We start from the raw sequence: 14344 nt of genomic DNA on the forward strand, positions 1-14344 counted from the left end.
GATTATTTTAAAATTTACAAAGAGCTCATCTTTTTGTGTGTTCACATCCTTGTGAAAATTAATTGAATTCCTATTTACTTAGAATAAAACAAAGAACTATGGAAGCTGGAAATGAGAAACAAAAATGGAAACTGCCAGAGAAACTCAACAGGTTTGACAGCATCTTTGGAGAGAAAAAAACTTAACGTTTCATGTCTGGCGACCCTTCTTCATCGTGTTCGCTAATCTCAGAAGAAAAGAATTCTGCTGATTCAGGATCCTCTGAGAGACAAAATATTTTCCTCATGTCCAGGCCCAGATAGCATATATAAATAAACGAACAATGTAATTGTTGCAATACATAAAATAAAGCAGCTACCATTTTATGAATTAAATTCAGGACAAAGCACATTGCCCTCTGCTTTACAAATCATACCAGTGAATTAGATCACATGTCACACAGATCAACTATAGGGTGGATTATAGTGAGCTAACTTGAATATTAGCAAGTGACAGGACAGGTTACTCATGGCAGCAAATACTCATAATAAGATAAATTGAATGCTGTAGTCTTGCCTGTAACATTTGTACATAAGGACCCATCATGTTTACAGCAGCTGTGGGTCCCAATTAATGTCAGTTCCTGGAGGTCAATATTAATATACTTGTCAAGGATGATTTGTCATGAGAGATACAGTATTATAGGATCTCCTCCCACCTAACAAGCCAGGACAATACAAGTGTCAGTTTCCAGGGTGCCTTTAGCAAAATATGTTTGCAAACAATTTTATTCCAAAATAATATTACATTTCTGCAGGATCTACGCTTAGCTGATGGAATTAAAATTTGCCACTGTACGTTATTCCTATCTATTCTTACACTTTGTTTGACAAATGTGAATGGTTTCATCGTATATTATTCTGCTCAACATAACTTGTAATATGATTTTACATGTGTGATATGTGACCTAATTTTCTGAGTGATTTTATTTAGGCTTCCCTTGGTTCATTTAAGTTATTTTTGGCGGTTCTGCATCAAAACATTTTGAATGTTTTTGAAGACATCAATTAATGACATTACGAGAGATGATTTTACAAACATGTATTCCCAACACAGAGCTTCTCCCAATGGGAGCTCATAGGGAAGGAGCCTTCTCATTAATATTAATGGTCAAAGAACCTTATGGGGCTTGTTGACCTTGGTCCCTGAATTCCTGATAAGCACTCCCCACGGGTGATCCTGTAATAACAGGTTCAAATAGGGATAAGGATGTGTTGATGAATGAGGTTAAATGCTTTCACACTAATAGTAAGGGCATTAGGGATAAACAGCAATATCATCAGTCAATCCATCACTCTGAAGGAGCTGATCTCATTCAGACTCCTATCGCCCATTACCCAAGATAATAAATGTGGTCACTCAAAAGTTCATAATTTTCTCATTGATATTTTTAAACCTTTGATTTCAGGTGAAGCATCTTTTACTTCAGTTCTTAAGAAAAACATTTCATTGTATTGGTTCTATGGAGTTGTATTCAAATGTGCTTCAGAAGGTCAGATGAACTTTCCTTTATGCAGATTATTAAATGTCCAGCTGCTTCGGAGCCAGAGCTTGCAGTTACTAGCAATTCAGCACTAATTAATAATACTGCTGGACAATCTCACAGTGGAAGTCACAAGTCTGACCCAAAGTTGCCTGAATTTTGGGTCTTGCTGATAATGTTATTTTCGAGTTTATAGTGACTTAAATGTTCTGCAGATGTTCCTGAGGAGTTTCAAAGACGTAAGCTTTGCTTCAGCTTTAGCATTCACAATTACTGAATAATTGCATGGAGCACTTTGGAAGATAACCTGGGGAGCTCCTGTAGTAGTGTTCCTGCCAGGCAGACCTAGGTTCAAATCCCACCTGCTCTAGTCATGTATTGTAACATATTTGAACAGGCTACTTTGAAAATATATTATGGATGAGAAACTGTGCTAAAAATTACTCACATGAATGTTATGTTGTTCCCGTGTTTCTAAGGACAAGAGAACACCTTGGGAGAGAGAGGTGTGTATGTGGTAGGTGGCGGGGTTTGGGATATGAGAAAGTTAATGCATCAGAAGTAACTATGATCATCTGATTATCTCCTCAGGAACATCTGCAGAACATTTAAGTCACTATGATCATCTGGTTCTCACTTGATTGTGAAGCCAAGGAAGAATATTTACAGTTTCACCCGAAATAAGCTGTAGTTTCCTTTAGCATTGCCTCCACTGCAAGCTAGCGTTGCTGATAATGGAGTTGAACACTACATAGGAGATGAAGGTGGGGGGTGATGGTGATAGACCGGGGTGGAGAGTGGAATGGATAGGTGGAAAGCAAGATGGACAGATAGGACAGTTCAAGAGGGCAGTGCTGAGTTGGAGGGTTGGATCTGGTATAATGTTGGGAGAGGGGTGGATGAGGAAACTGGTGAAAGTGACATTGATCCCATGTGGTTGGAGGTTCCCAAGGTGGAAGATGAGGTGTTCTTCCTCCAGGCATCGGGTGGCTGGTATTTAGTGATGGAGGAGGCCCAGGACTTGCATGTCTTTGGCAGAGTGGGAGGGGGAGTTGAAATGTTTGGCCACGGGGCAGTGGGATTGCTTAGTGCGTGTGTCCCAGAGATGGTCTCTAAAACATTCCGCAAGTTGATGTCCTGTTTCCCCAATGTAGAGAGCAACGGATACAGTAGGTGATGTATGTGGAGTGCAGGTAAATCTCTATCAGATGTGGAAGGATCCTTTCGGGCTTTGGATGGAAGTGAAGAGGGAGTTGTGGGGGCAGGTTTTATACTTCATGAATTGGCAGGGAAGGTGCCGGGATACTCGAAATGCTGACTTTCCTCAGAAAGTCTGACCGTCTGATTTTCTAGCACCAAACGTTTTGACTCTGATCTCCAGCATCTGCAGTCCTCACTTTCTCTTACTATTTGGGAGACTACATCCAATGGATGGGGTAGATATTGAAGGGTTTGTGATTTTTAGTTAGCAAACTCTAATCATATACTTTTATTTTACTGCAGTGAACCTTAGCCCAACTATTCATAAAAAGTTTCAATCATCATCTCTTGTAGCTACCTCAACAACCTGGCCAATGAGTTGCAACTAACAACAACTAATCAACAGCAATGTGAATCACTGAATAGTTTTGGTCACTTTAGAGATATGGGAGTGGAAGCTCTACCTTATTTTTCATTTTCATTTTCAATTGTTTCTCTTCTCCTCCTTTTTTGATTTTGTTGACTCCTAGTTAGGGTTGATTTAATGGATTGGTGAGCCCAGCACAAACTGTTATAGCTGTGGAGCCCATGTTGGGAATTTGTGCACGGAGGTCAATATGTTCCACAGATTGTCTGTCACTAACAAGCAGAAAACCAGCCAGGGATGCTAACTTCTGGACTTGATAGGTCCCCATCATGCTTGGGGGCATGCCAAACCAAATTTCCAAAATTCAGGCCTTCAGGACCAGAGGTAGGGACACTACCACTGTATCACAAGACCCTGATAGTGGTCAGTGTAGAAAGGCTATCCAAATGAGAACCGCATGGCAGTCAAACGTAAATTACAACAGTTTCTAACATCCACAGAGACTGTTATTTCATGACCACAAAGAAGGAGCCGAAGCTGAACTTGCCATTCCTGGCTCAGAGATATTGAGGTCATTCATGGTGTCCTGACTGAGTCTTGAATATGGAACCTGCTCAGCCCCAGAAAGGAGAGGATGCTATAGAGGAGGCCATTAACAGTTTGTAAAATTGCAAAAGTAGGCACAGGAGTAGCAAGCATAGGGCAACCCAGGACAAAGGTTGCAGTAGTTCCATTCAACCCTGCTGCCTCAGGTATGTGGGAAATTGCTGGCTGCCATGTAGAGCCAGGTCCAGCAGTTGCTGAGTCTACTAGATATGTGCCTAGACCTGTACTGCACCATGGTCAAGCCATTCATGCTCAGCACCTACAGCAAGGTGACAGGGGAGTAAGGGATCTTGACCTCACTCCAGTGCCCCACCATCACGAGGAACCAGGGCTGTGCCAATAGGCAGCCAGCCAGAAGAGAAACCACACACATACACATGCACCAGAAGTCGCCTCTCAGAGGATGCCAGGCTTTTCACCCACGTTCTGCCTGCCACCCTCAACCCTGAGGGAATTCAGGCTGAGGACAGAGCATCTGCCGATAGGACAACATGTCCGCGCCCTCTAGAAACAAATGTCCTCAAGGTGACCCAACCAAAACTCCAAGGCCAATGGGTTCCACTGCAGAGCAGGCTCCACCCAACCCAGGGACTGCCCTGAGATAGAATGAGAAGGGAAGAAAGATTTCTATCTGAGGGCACACTGGATGTATGGGTGATATTTTACTGTGACTACATGCTCACATTTGTTAATGTACATTCACTTTTCAACATCAGGTATGCACACGAATATCTATCTACCTACAACATTGAGGAGCCAAGCTGATGTTTGATGGTGCAGGGTGTGAAGTGAGCAGTTCCTGCACAGTGTGCAGACCATTGGAACTTGAAGTGTGATTGCTACTTTGTCATAGAGTCATAGAATCATAGAGATGTACAGCACAGAAACAGACCCTTCGGTCCAACTTGTCCACGCTGACCAGATATCCCAACCCAATCTAGTCCCACCTGCCAGCACCCGGCCATATCCCTCCAAACCCTTCTTATTCATATACCCATCCAAATGTCTTTTAAATGTTGCAATTTTACTAGCCTCCACCACTTCTTCTAGCAGCTCATTCCATACACTTGCCACCCTCTCACCCTAAACCTATGTTCTCTAGTTCTGGACTCCCCGATCCCAGGGAAGAGACATTGTCTATTTATCCTAGCCATGCCCCTCGTCATTTTATAAACCTATATATGGCCTCAGCCTCTGATGTTCCAGGGAAAACAGCCCTAGCCTGTTCAACCTCTCCCTATCGCTCAAATTCTACAACTCTGGCAACATCCTTGTTAATCTTTGGGTGAAACTTTCCAGGCTGCAAATCATTGCTTGTCCATCCCTGAGATTATTGAGATTGATTCCTGATGCTGCATGATGTGGGTCAAAGAGCTCGGGATGGCCAGGATTTAGAGTCCACACTGTGGGTACACGCTATGGTTTGTACTTCTGGCTGGTACCTTTCACCTTGACTGTCCGAGTGTCTGTGTGATGCAGTCACCCTTCAAAAGGCATCACATTACTCAAAATGAAGAGTCACCCAGAACTTGCTGTCTCTATGAATGCTGCCTGACTTGCTGTGAGCTCCGGCATTTGTTGTTTTCAGTACAGGTTCCAGCATCTGCAGTAATTTGCTCTTACTTCACTTTAAAGTGAAGATCCCCTCTCTCACAGAATGAAACATTAGCCCTATCCACTCTGGGTGTGGTGGCAGCCTTGTTTAACTTCATTACACAGATGTTTTTTACTGTTCAGTGGAAGGAACGGCGATCGCCCTTCATGCAGTGAATCTCAGACTCAGCCTTTTGCTTTTGGTGAACTCCTGAATGGACATCTTCCCTTCTTGGTCAGCATTCCCATCAATCCCATTGGCTTTGAACTTCCCCAAGTTCCCAAACAACCCATCTCCAAATTTTACCCCCTCAGCCCCAGGCCTGTAGGAGTGATATAAGAATGCATTGTCCCCACCACACCGAAACAAAGGTTATGCTGATGATTCCATCCTCCTGCATTAAACATTTAACGCTTAATCAGCTCTCCACTTATATATTGAGAATCCCCCCCCCCCACCACAATTCTAATCCCCTCTCCATCCCAGCGTATTACCTTCAATCCCCAGAATTGAGATTCCCAGCTTCCGTCCATCAACATTGACCCTGATCGCATCCTCCACATTGTGGACTTTTAGTGGACGAAGACCCAGCACTGGCTGTGACCCACACCTTTGACCAACTTAGATAGACAGCCCTGAACACTGAGTGACAACAGCCCTGACTGTTCTATGTGCATCTCCTGAATGGATTTCCCATAACTCTCCCGACCATTGGTATGGACCCAAGCAGCTGCCTGTGCCCCACTCCCCTGACTGTAAAGGTACAAACTCCCTGATCCTAACCATCTCAAGCAGTAGTCTAACTATGTCTAAGCCCCTGATCTGATATCAGATGCTGTCATTAACTTCCAGAGCTGGGACCCCCAAATTGAAACACTGTCTCCCTTAACTTGACAGAAGACTACTTCCCTTAGACTTTGAGACATAGCCATTTGCTTGGAGCACATTCAGTGTGTCTGGCATGTATGCTGCTGGCACATGGTGCAGGTGTGAGATTGACAGAGCACGGTGCCATACATCAATATGCCTGTCTCTTTGACTGATCACTGCTGACACCATTACATGCTGCCTGGCTTTGTGGCTGTGCTAAACGACAAGGCAGGACAGAAGTACTGTGAGCCTGTTAGCTCCAGCTGAGGGGGCAAAACACAAAAGAACAAGGCAAGGCATCCAAATCAGCTCAAATTGAGTGAGCATTAAGCAAGTGAGCAGCCCTCATATGCAACCTGTAATCCATGGGCAGGGTGCCAGACCCTGTATACAAAGTGCCTGGGCTGCAGCAGTCCAATAAATGGTGCCAATCTCCTCCAAAGGGCAGTAGTAAAGTGCAGAACTGTATTGTAAGTGAATCAATGTTCCATGAAGTTACAATAAGACTAGCACCTGTCAGATGCCAAGGCCCCTGGACTGGATTGCTTGAAGCCATGAGGTGTGCCCAGAGATGTTGGTGCATAGTGTGCAAGTTGGAGGCCTGGAAGAACAAGTTGCTAGAAAATGGCTCAAATGCTCATGTCAGGAATTTTGATATCTATTTCCTATCAGCAGTGGATAGGAAAATGGGAAACTGCATATCAATGAGGTGAGATTAACTCATAATGATAAGTTAACGTATGCAAATGTGCCCCTCCCATTCACTAGTGGGAATCACCGTTCAACACTCCAGGGAATCTTTTCTTTCAAAGTCAAGAAGTTCCTTATCAACATTCCCAATTTTCTTGCTGTGGCCCACATTGTTTGGAAGTTGGGAAAATTCTGCTGAGTACAAGTACCAGTTCAATTGTAGGGTCACATTACAATCTGGACACCACACTGAATAAAACAAATATATTATCATATCTTCCATGCAGCAATACTGGGGTTGCAGATAAAAGTGATGTCAATTGGTTTTATGAAGAGTTAAAATATTCTAATTCTCTAAAAGGAACAGCAATACATGCATTCTTCACATTATTTAGATTTTAACTGTTTTCAGAAATCTAATTATTGGTATGGTAGGACACTGCACACACAGCCTTTTTGAATGAAGCTGAACCAAATTTATTTTGTACACCAAAGTATTTTCTTTTTTTCCATTCCAGCGCCAGGAACTGATGCAAATGCCCCACCAGAGTGAGACTCTGAACATTTACTGCAGTCAAGCAATATAGAGAGATCTACCTTTCAAAAAACCCTCTCAACTAATGGATTGTGAAAGGTTTGATTCTTCAACATCAGTCCTTTCAAGTTAATCAGTAATAAAACCACAAAAACAATCTAGTTGTGAAATTCTCCACAGTTCAGTTCACAAATAACTATCTGACAACTCCCATTTTAGACATCATACAAAAATAGGTTCCTTCAAAGGGTTAACTGTTGTTTGGCTTTGTCAACTGCAAGGCAATCAACTTCTCTCAATCTATCAAAACAAGGCTTTTGTTCTCTAAAGAAATTGGAGCTAATTCATCCATTTGCTTATAACATAACCTTAGCGAAAAGTTAACAAACTAGTACCAGCAGGAAAGCTACGTTTTTCACGAGAATGGATTAGCACAGCACAGTTCTAATTACCTGTTAGGCAAATATGAAAAATGAGCACGGTTCTCTGTGAAAAAAATTGGAACTGACCACTGATGTGTAGGCAGACAAGTGGCTTCTGATTAGCTGAATCTAAAACATACTTTAGAACTGAATAGGGGAATAAATCAGTGTTTGAAAATGCCATTTAGTGTTAACTTGTCCCAAGATTGGAAATTATTGGCTTCACAATGAAAAGCACATGTTGTGTTTTTTATCTGGGGAATAATAATGAAGTGAGACGGAAGTTCTCCAGCTCTACACTGCCCTCTCTCTCCTCTTTATTTCCCATTGAAAAATAATTACTGTATACTTGAGGGAATATTTCTGTCATTGTGCCGATAAATGCGCCACATTTGCTCTTCATAAGCTGTGCTACTCCTCCATGAGCAAAAGGTTTGATTTATGATGGAAATAGCTGGCAAATTGTGATGTCCATCTTGACTGATGGCACCTTTAGGACCATTTTGCTGATCACATACGAGTTAATATCCTTGGTGGTGTTTACAATTGATGAGCCTGCTGAGGAATTGCTGTTGTGTGAAGTGTTTTTTCTAATGGTTTCACTGTAGATCTTCTGCATGTGTTGAAGTAAAGTTGCTGGCTCTCAATAAGATAATTGAAAAATTGTCATGCCAATAAAACAAGTTAAGAGCAGTGTTCAGGGTTAACTACAAAATCGGTTTGAGAGTCCAATATGAGCTGGAATTGGGATGATAATTAAGCCACTGAATCCAAGGTGAGAAAGTGAGCCAGGAAGCCTTGCAGAAGTAAAATTATGCACTCGAGCAAAATACAAAGTGTATGATGTTACACAGAAAACTTCCAATGGAACTGTGTGGAGTTGTCACATAGCTGTCAGCCACTTTTTATTTAGCAGAAACTTGCTGCTCAAGCACTTCTCTAGAAATCTGTCAGGAAGCCTTTTTCATTAGAAAAGAGTCCTCTGTTATCAAGAGTACATTGCTTGAAGCAAAAAGAAGTGAACAAACAGTGCCATGCATAACGGCCTTATTGCAAAATATATACATATTTCTTTTTTTAAACTGATTTCACTTGCAGATTGCTGATGGCTGTTTGTAAACATAGATGCACTATCAATTACAGTAAAGAACAGGGGGACTAGACAGGGAAACAGTTGTCTAACTGGCTCATCCTATCACCAACTCTTCCAACAGTGCATTTATATTATAGCTCTGCTACTACTACATAACGTTTCGTAATACCTTGAATTCCTGGTGTTGCAATGCCTTCATTTTCATCATGAACTAGGGATCCCAACCACCATTAGGGGTTGGACAAGGCACTGAGCATGTCCTGGTTTGCGAGTAACATATTGTTTAAAATTTGTAATTTTTGAGTTATGCCCCTTGCTGCTGGATGTCCGGCAGTAATTCTGGAAGATCCAAATAAAGGTAAATAATGAATCCTGGTGGCTGGCAGCTTGAAATTTAGCCATTCAAGTGCTTTTTGAAGATATAAGGGAAGCTGCCTTCATTCGACAAGTCTGTTGCTTCTCCAGGAAAAAATGCACATCCAGTTTATTTAAGGGAAATAAAATTGAAGTGACGCTGCCATTGTAAAGATTTATTTCCCTCTATACTTTAAACTATTCAAGTAATCTTTGACTATTGGGATTCAGACTATTTTCTTGGCTGTAAATTTCAAGGAAATGTGGTGACTTTCAATCCAGGGACCCTGGTTCAGGAGTTCTGGAAACTAATTAGAGATTGACAGGATCCTATCTCTCCCCAGATTTCGAAACTTGGCCATATTCCATCAAGGGTCATGGTGAACCCCTGCCTGGGATGTCACCTATCATGAAGCTGGTTCTTATTTTACAATAAGCCCTCTCTGTGGCCTCTCCGTGGGGCCACTTGGTTTCGTACATGTATGTAATACACTCCAGGTGTTTAGGACAAATGAAGTGATATGTGCCTGATGAAAACAATGCCCGGACATTGAGAGAAGGAAATCTTTATGGTTTGGAGCTGATTTATCATCATCATTACTGAAACAATTATACTTGGGAGAATTCGCTGAGATTTATTAAACAAGCTTCAAGTAATTAATAAGTTAAAATTTAATTGAAATAAAAGTAACGTCTTATTCTAATCTTGAATAGTTTTATTTCTTGATATGAAACTTATGTGAATATTTTAATGTTCTCTAAATCATTTAGCAAATAATTTCTAGAGGAATTTCCAAACATATTGTTTCCTCAGTTTCTTGCCGTAACTTAAGTGACCAAAAAAGCCTTGAAAGTTGCTCAGCTCACGACATGCTAAAAATAAAGCTTGGTCTCACATATTACAGCAATACAAATTTAATTTGCTGCACAAACGCTATTAAAGTATTGACCTTCATTTGTTTTAATTAGTGTAATTACTACTAATTATATATGCACATGGAAATATATGTGGTATCCTCCATGAATTCTCGTTTCAATTGCTATATACAAGGGAGTCCTTGTGATGCTCGCCTTATAGTGGGCGTTCAACTCAATTTGGCTTCAATTAAGGATGTATTTGCAATGTTGGTATTAGTGCAAAGCAATTTACACGTTGCACCATGCTAAACTACCATGTAAATCTTGCATTCATAAATGATCAGAACCCTGAGTGAAATGGAGGGAGAATTCCTGGAGGGGATAGTCTCTTGTCACCTCACAGAGATACTGCAGGGAGTGCTGCAAATTTTGGGTTTGGAAGATATTTCTGAAGGGCATAAGCTTAAGCAAGATTGAGACTTTCTGTTCTTTAAAGGCTTTTAGCATTGTACTCTCTGAAGATTATATAAACAAATGCCTTTAAGTAAACAATGTAGAGAGCGAGCATTGTTCTTCCTGTTTTCTAAGAATTCCAATTTCTCACTTTTGGCAATTAGCATGAGCCAATCTGGACAGTTAAAACTTCAATCAAAAAGCATCTAAACCTTGGCTGGAACCAGAACTGCAACTGTAATTGCACCTTAATTAGTTGCAATGTGAGCACATTGCACTCCCTGCCAAAAAAGCAGAGATCAAAATACCTATTGGTTGTCTTAGCTAATAATTCTCTCAACCAATACCAAAAACAAAGAGACCATCCATTAGATTGTTGCATGTTGGATCCTGCTGTGTGCAAAATAGTTGCTGCAGTTGCCCAGCCAATTTATCATTGCACCTCATTTCAAATTCATTGATTGTCCTTGAAGATGTTTCTGATAGACAACAAGGACCATGTTCTTGTTGTCTATCTAGTGTTCTGAAGAAGGGTCGCTAGACTTTAAACATTAAGTCTTGCTTTCTCTGCACAGATGCTGCTACACTTGCTGAGTTTCTCCAGCAATTTCTGTCTCTGGAAATACAAGTTTTAAACAGGTGAGAGCTGGTCATGAACAAAATTGTCTCAGGGAGAAAAAATATTCACTCCCTCACTGTCAGTAACTCAATCAACCACATCTTGGAACAATGGTGAGGAAGGGGCTCGGGGAGGTAGTGCTGGCTGGCTGATTGTAGACCCTCAATACCTTACCTTCAGTTGAAGTGAATTATGAGGAGGAAATGTCAAGGCAGTCTTAAAGTTGTACTTCCTGCAAACAGTGTTTTTCTCTAAAATTGATGAAAGTCAGGGTGAGGATATTATTCGCAATAACTTGGATTGTCAACTGAATGGCTGTCTACAGTCTTTTCAGGGTGCATTTAGGAGCCCACCGTTTTGAATGTGGGCTGGAAGCATATGTGGGCCTGACCAGGTGAGAAGAAAACCATCTAAATAAGCCATGATGTAAATCAAAGTCATCATTCCAAAAGTTCACATATAACCTTATCGACAAAAGCTTTATTCCATGCATCAGAAATTTACCTCGTCAAAACCTGTGACAGACCGATCCAATCTATAACTCTTACTGTTTACTTGGATGGATATTCCGACCAAAAAGCATTTTTAAAAAATTGCTTCCCCCTCTAAAGGAACTGGAAAGGAGTTTTAGAGCACAAGCATTGGTTTTTGTAAGTCTGCTGGAAGTGGTGCAGTGGAAGCTAGACATTGTGTGGACAGCACGTACTCTGCACGTCGCTTGAATTGCAGCGAGATGATGTGGCAACGTATGCTGGGCTTGAGCTTGTGTGGACATCCCTTTCATACATCAGGAGCTTCTGAACTGATGCTGACATGGATCAAACCTTCCAAGATTGGATGCTCTATGGGTGACTTGGACCTCACAGCTCCAGTCAGAGCATTCATTTGCTGCTCACCAAGCATCAAGGATTCAGGATCAAGAACATTCCAACACAAGGGACACTTAAAGTGCCAGGCAATTTGCACAATTGCAAAGTCCCTTGGAAAGGTGGAGTGTTTGTCAAAGGATTTCAGTGAGTTCCTGGATTTGATGGGGACTGTCATTGCATCCTCATGGGAAAAACAGAGGATGAGGTACCAACTCATCAAAGGCCACAGTAGCTGTAGGGTTCTGAGCTGTAATAGCCTAGGTTCTGCCCAATGAAAATTCTCATCTGATCCTCCTGCAGCAGCAAGTGTGTCAAAAGGATTACAGACCACTCTCTCATTAGAAAGAGAGGTGACTGGTTAACCTGAGGGGAAGGTTAGGATTGCAAACGAGGTACCTTCCTAATCACCTCAGCTGGTACAGGACCTGAACCTGAACTGTTGGTGTCACACAGGCTCACAAGACAAGCCAGCTAAGCTAACTGGGCCCCACAAGCTGGAACCTCACCATCTGGTAAGTTGGCCCACAAGCTACCCTTTCCTCTGAAAATAAAACAAAGAACGGTGAATGTTGGAAATCTGAAACGAAAATAGGAATTGCTGCAGAAACTCAGCAAGTCTGGGAGCATTGTGCAGAGAAATCAATATTACCCTTTCAAGTCAGCATGGGACTGGGATATCCATAGCAATTACAGAAACATGGCTCAGAGATGGGCAGGACTGGCAGCTTAATGTTCCAGGATACAAATGCTACAGGAAGGATAGAAAGGGAAGCCAAAGAGGAAGGAGATTGGCGTTTTTGATAAGGGATAGCATTACAGCTGTGCTGAGGGAGGATATTCCCAGAAATACATCCAGGGAAGTTATTTGGGTGGAACTGAGAAATAAGAAAGGGATGATCAGCTTATTGGGATTGTATTATAGATCCCCTAATAGTCAGAGGGAAATTGAGAAACAAATTTGCAAGGAGATCTGTTATCTGTAAGAAAAATAGGGTGGTTATGGTAGGGGATTTTAACTTTCCAAACATAGACTGGGACTGCCATAGTGTTTAAGGTTTAGATGGAGAGGAATTTGTTAAATGTGTACAAGACAATTTTCTGATTCAGTATGTGGATGTACCTACTAGAGAAGGTGCAAAACTTGATCTACTTTCGGGAAATAAGGCAGAGAAGGTGACTGAGGTAACAGTGAGGGGGCACTTCGGGGCCAGCGACCGTAATTCCATTAGGTTTAAAATAGTGATGAAAAAGGATAGACCAGATCTAAAAGTTGAAGTTCTAATTTGGAGAAAGGCCAATTTTGACGGTATTAGGCAAGAACTTGCAAAAGCTGATTGGGGGCAGATGTTCGCAGGTAAAGGAACGGCTCGAAAATGGGAAGCCTTCAGAAATGAGATAACGAGAATCCAGAGAAAGTATATTCCTGTTAGGGGGAAAGGGAAGGCTGGTAGGTGTAGGGAATGCTGGATGACTAAAGAAATTGAGGGCTTGGTTAAGAAAAAGAAGGAAGCGTATGTAAGATATAGACAGGATAGATCAATTGAATCCTTAGAAGAGTATAAAGGCAGTAGGACTCTACTTAAGAGGGAAATCAGGAGGTCAAAAAGGGGACATGAGATAGCTTTGGCAAAAAGAATTAAGGAGAATCCAAAAGGTTTTTAAAAATACAATATGGACAAAAGGGTAACTAAGGAGAGAATAGGGCCCAAAAAATGTGTTGCTGCAAAAGCGCAGCAGGTCAGGTAGCATCAAAGGAACAGGAGAATTGGCATTTCGGGCATAAGCCCTTCTTCAGGAATGAAGAAGGGCTTATGCCCGAAATGTCGATTCTCCTGTTCCTTGGATGCTGCCTGACCTGCTGCACTTTTCCAGCAACACACTTTTAAGCTTTGATCTCCAGCATCTGCAGTCCTCACTTTCTCCTAGAGAATAGGGCCCCTCAAAAATCAGCAAGGCGGCCTTTGTGTGGAGCTGCAGAAAATGGGGGAGATACTAAACGAGTATTTTGCATCAGTATTTACTGTGGAAAAGGATATAGAAGATATAGAATGTAGGGAAATAAATGGTGACACCTTGCAAAATGTCCATGTTATAGAGGAGGAAGTGCTGGATGTCTTGAAATGCATAAAGGTGGATAAATCCCCAGGACCTGATCAGGTGTACCCGAGAACTCTGTGGGAAGCTAGAGAAGTGATTGCTGGGCCTCTTGCTGAGATATTTGTATCATCAATAGTCACAGGTGAGGTGCCGGAAGACTGGAGGTTAGCTAACGTGGTACTAATGTTTAAGAAG

This window comes from Chiloscyllium punctatum, chromosome 38 (assembly GCF_047496795.1).
Source record: "Chiloscyllium punctatum isolate Juve2018m chromosome 38, sChiPun1.3, whole genome shotgun sequence".
NCBI classification, from domain to species: Eukaryota; Metazoa; Chordata; class Chondrichthyes; order Orectolobiformes; family Hemiscylliidae; genus Chiloscyllium; species Chiloscyllium punctatum.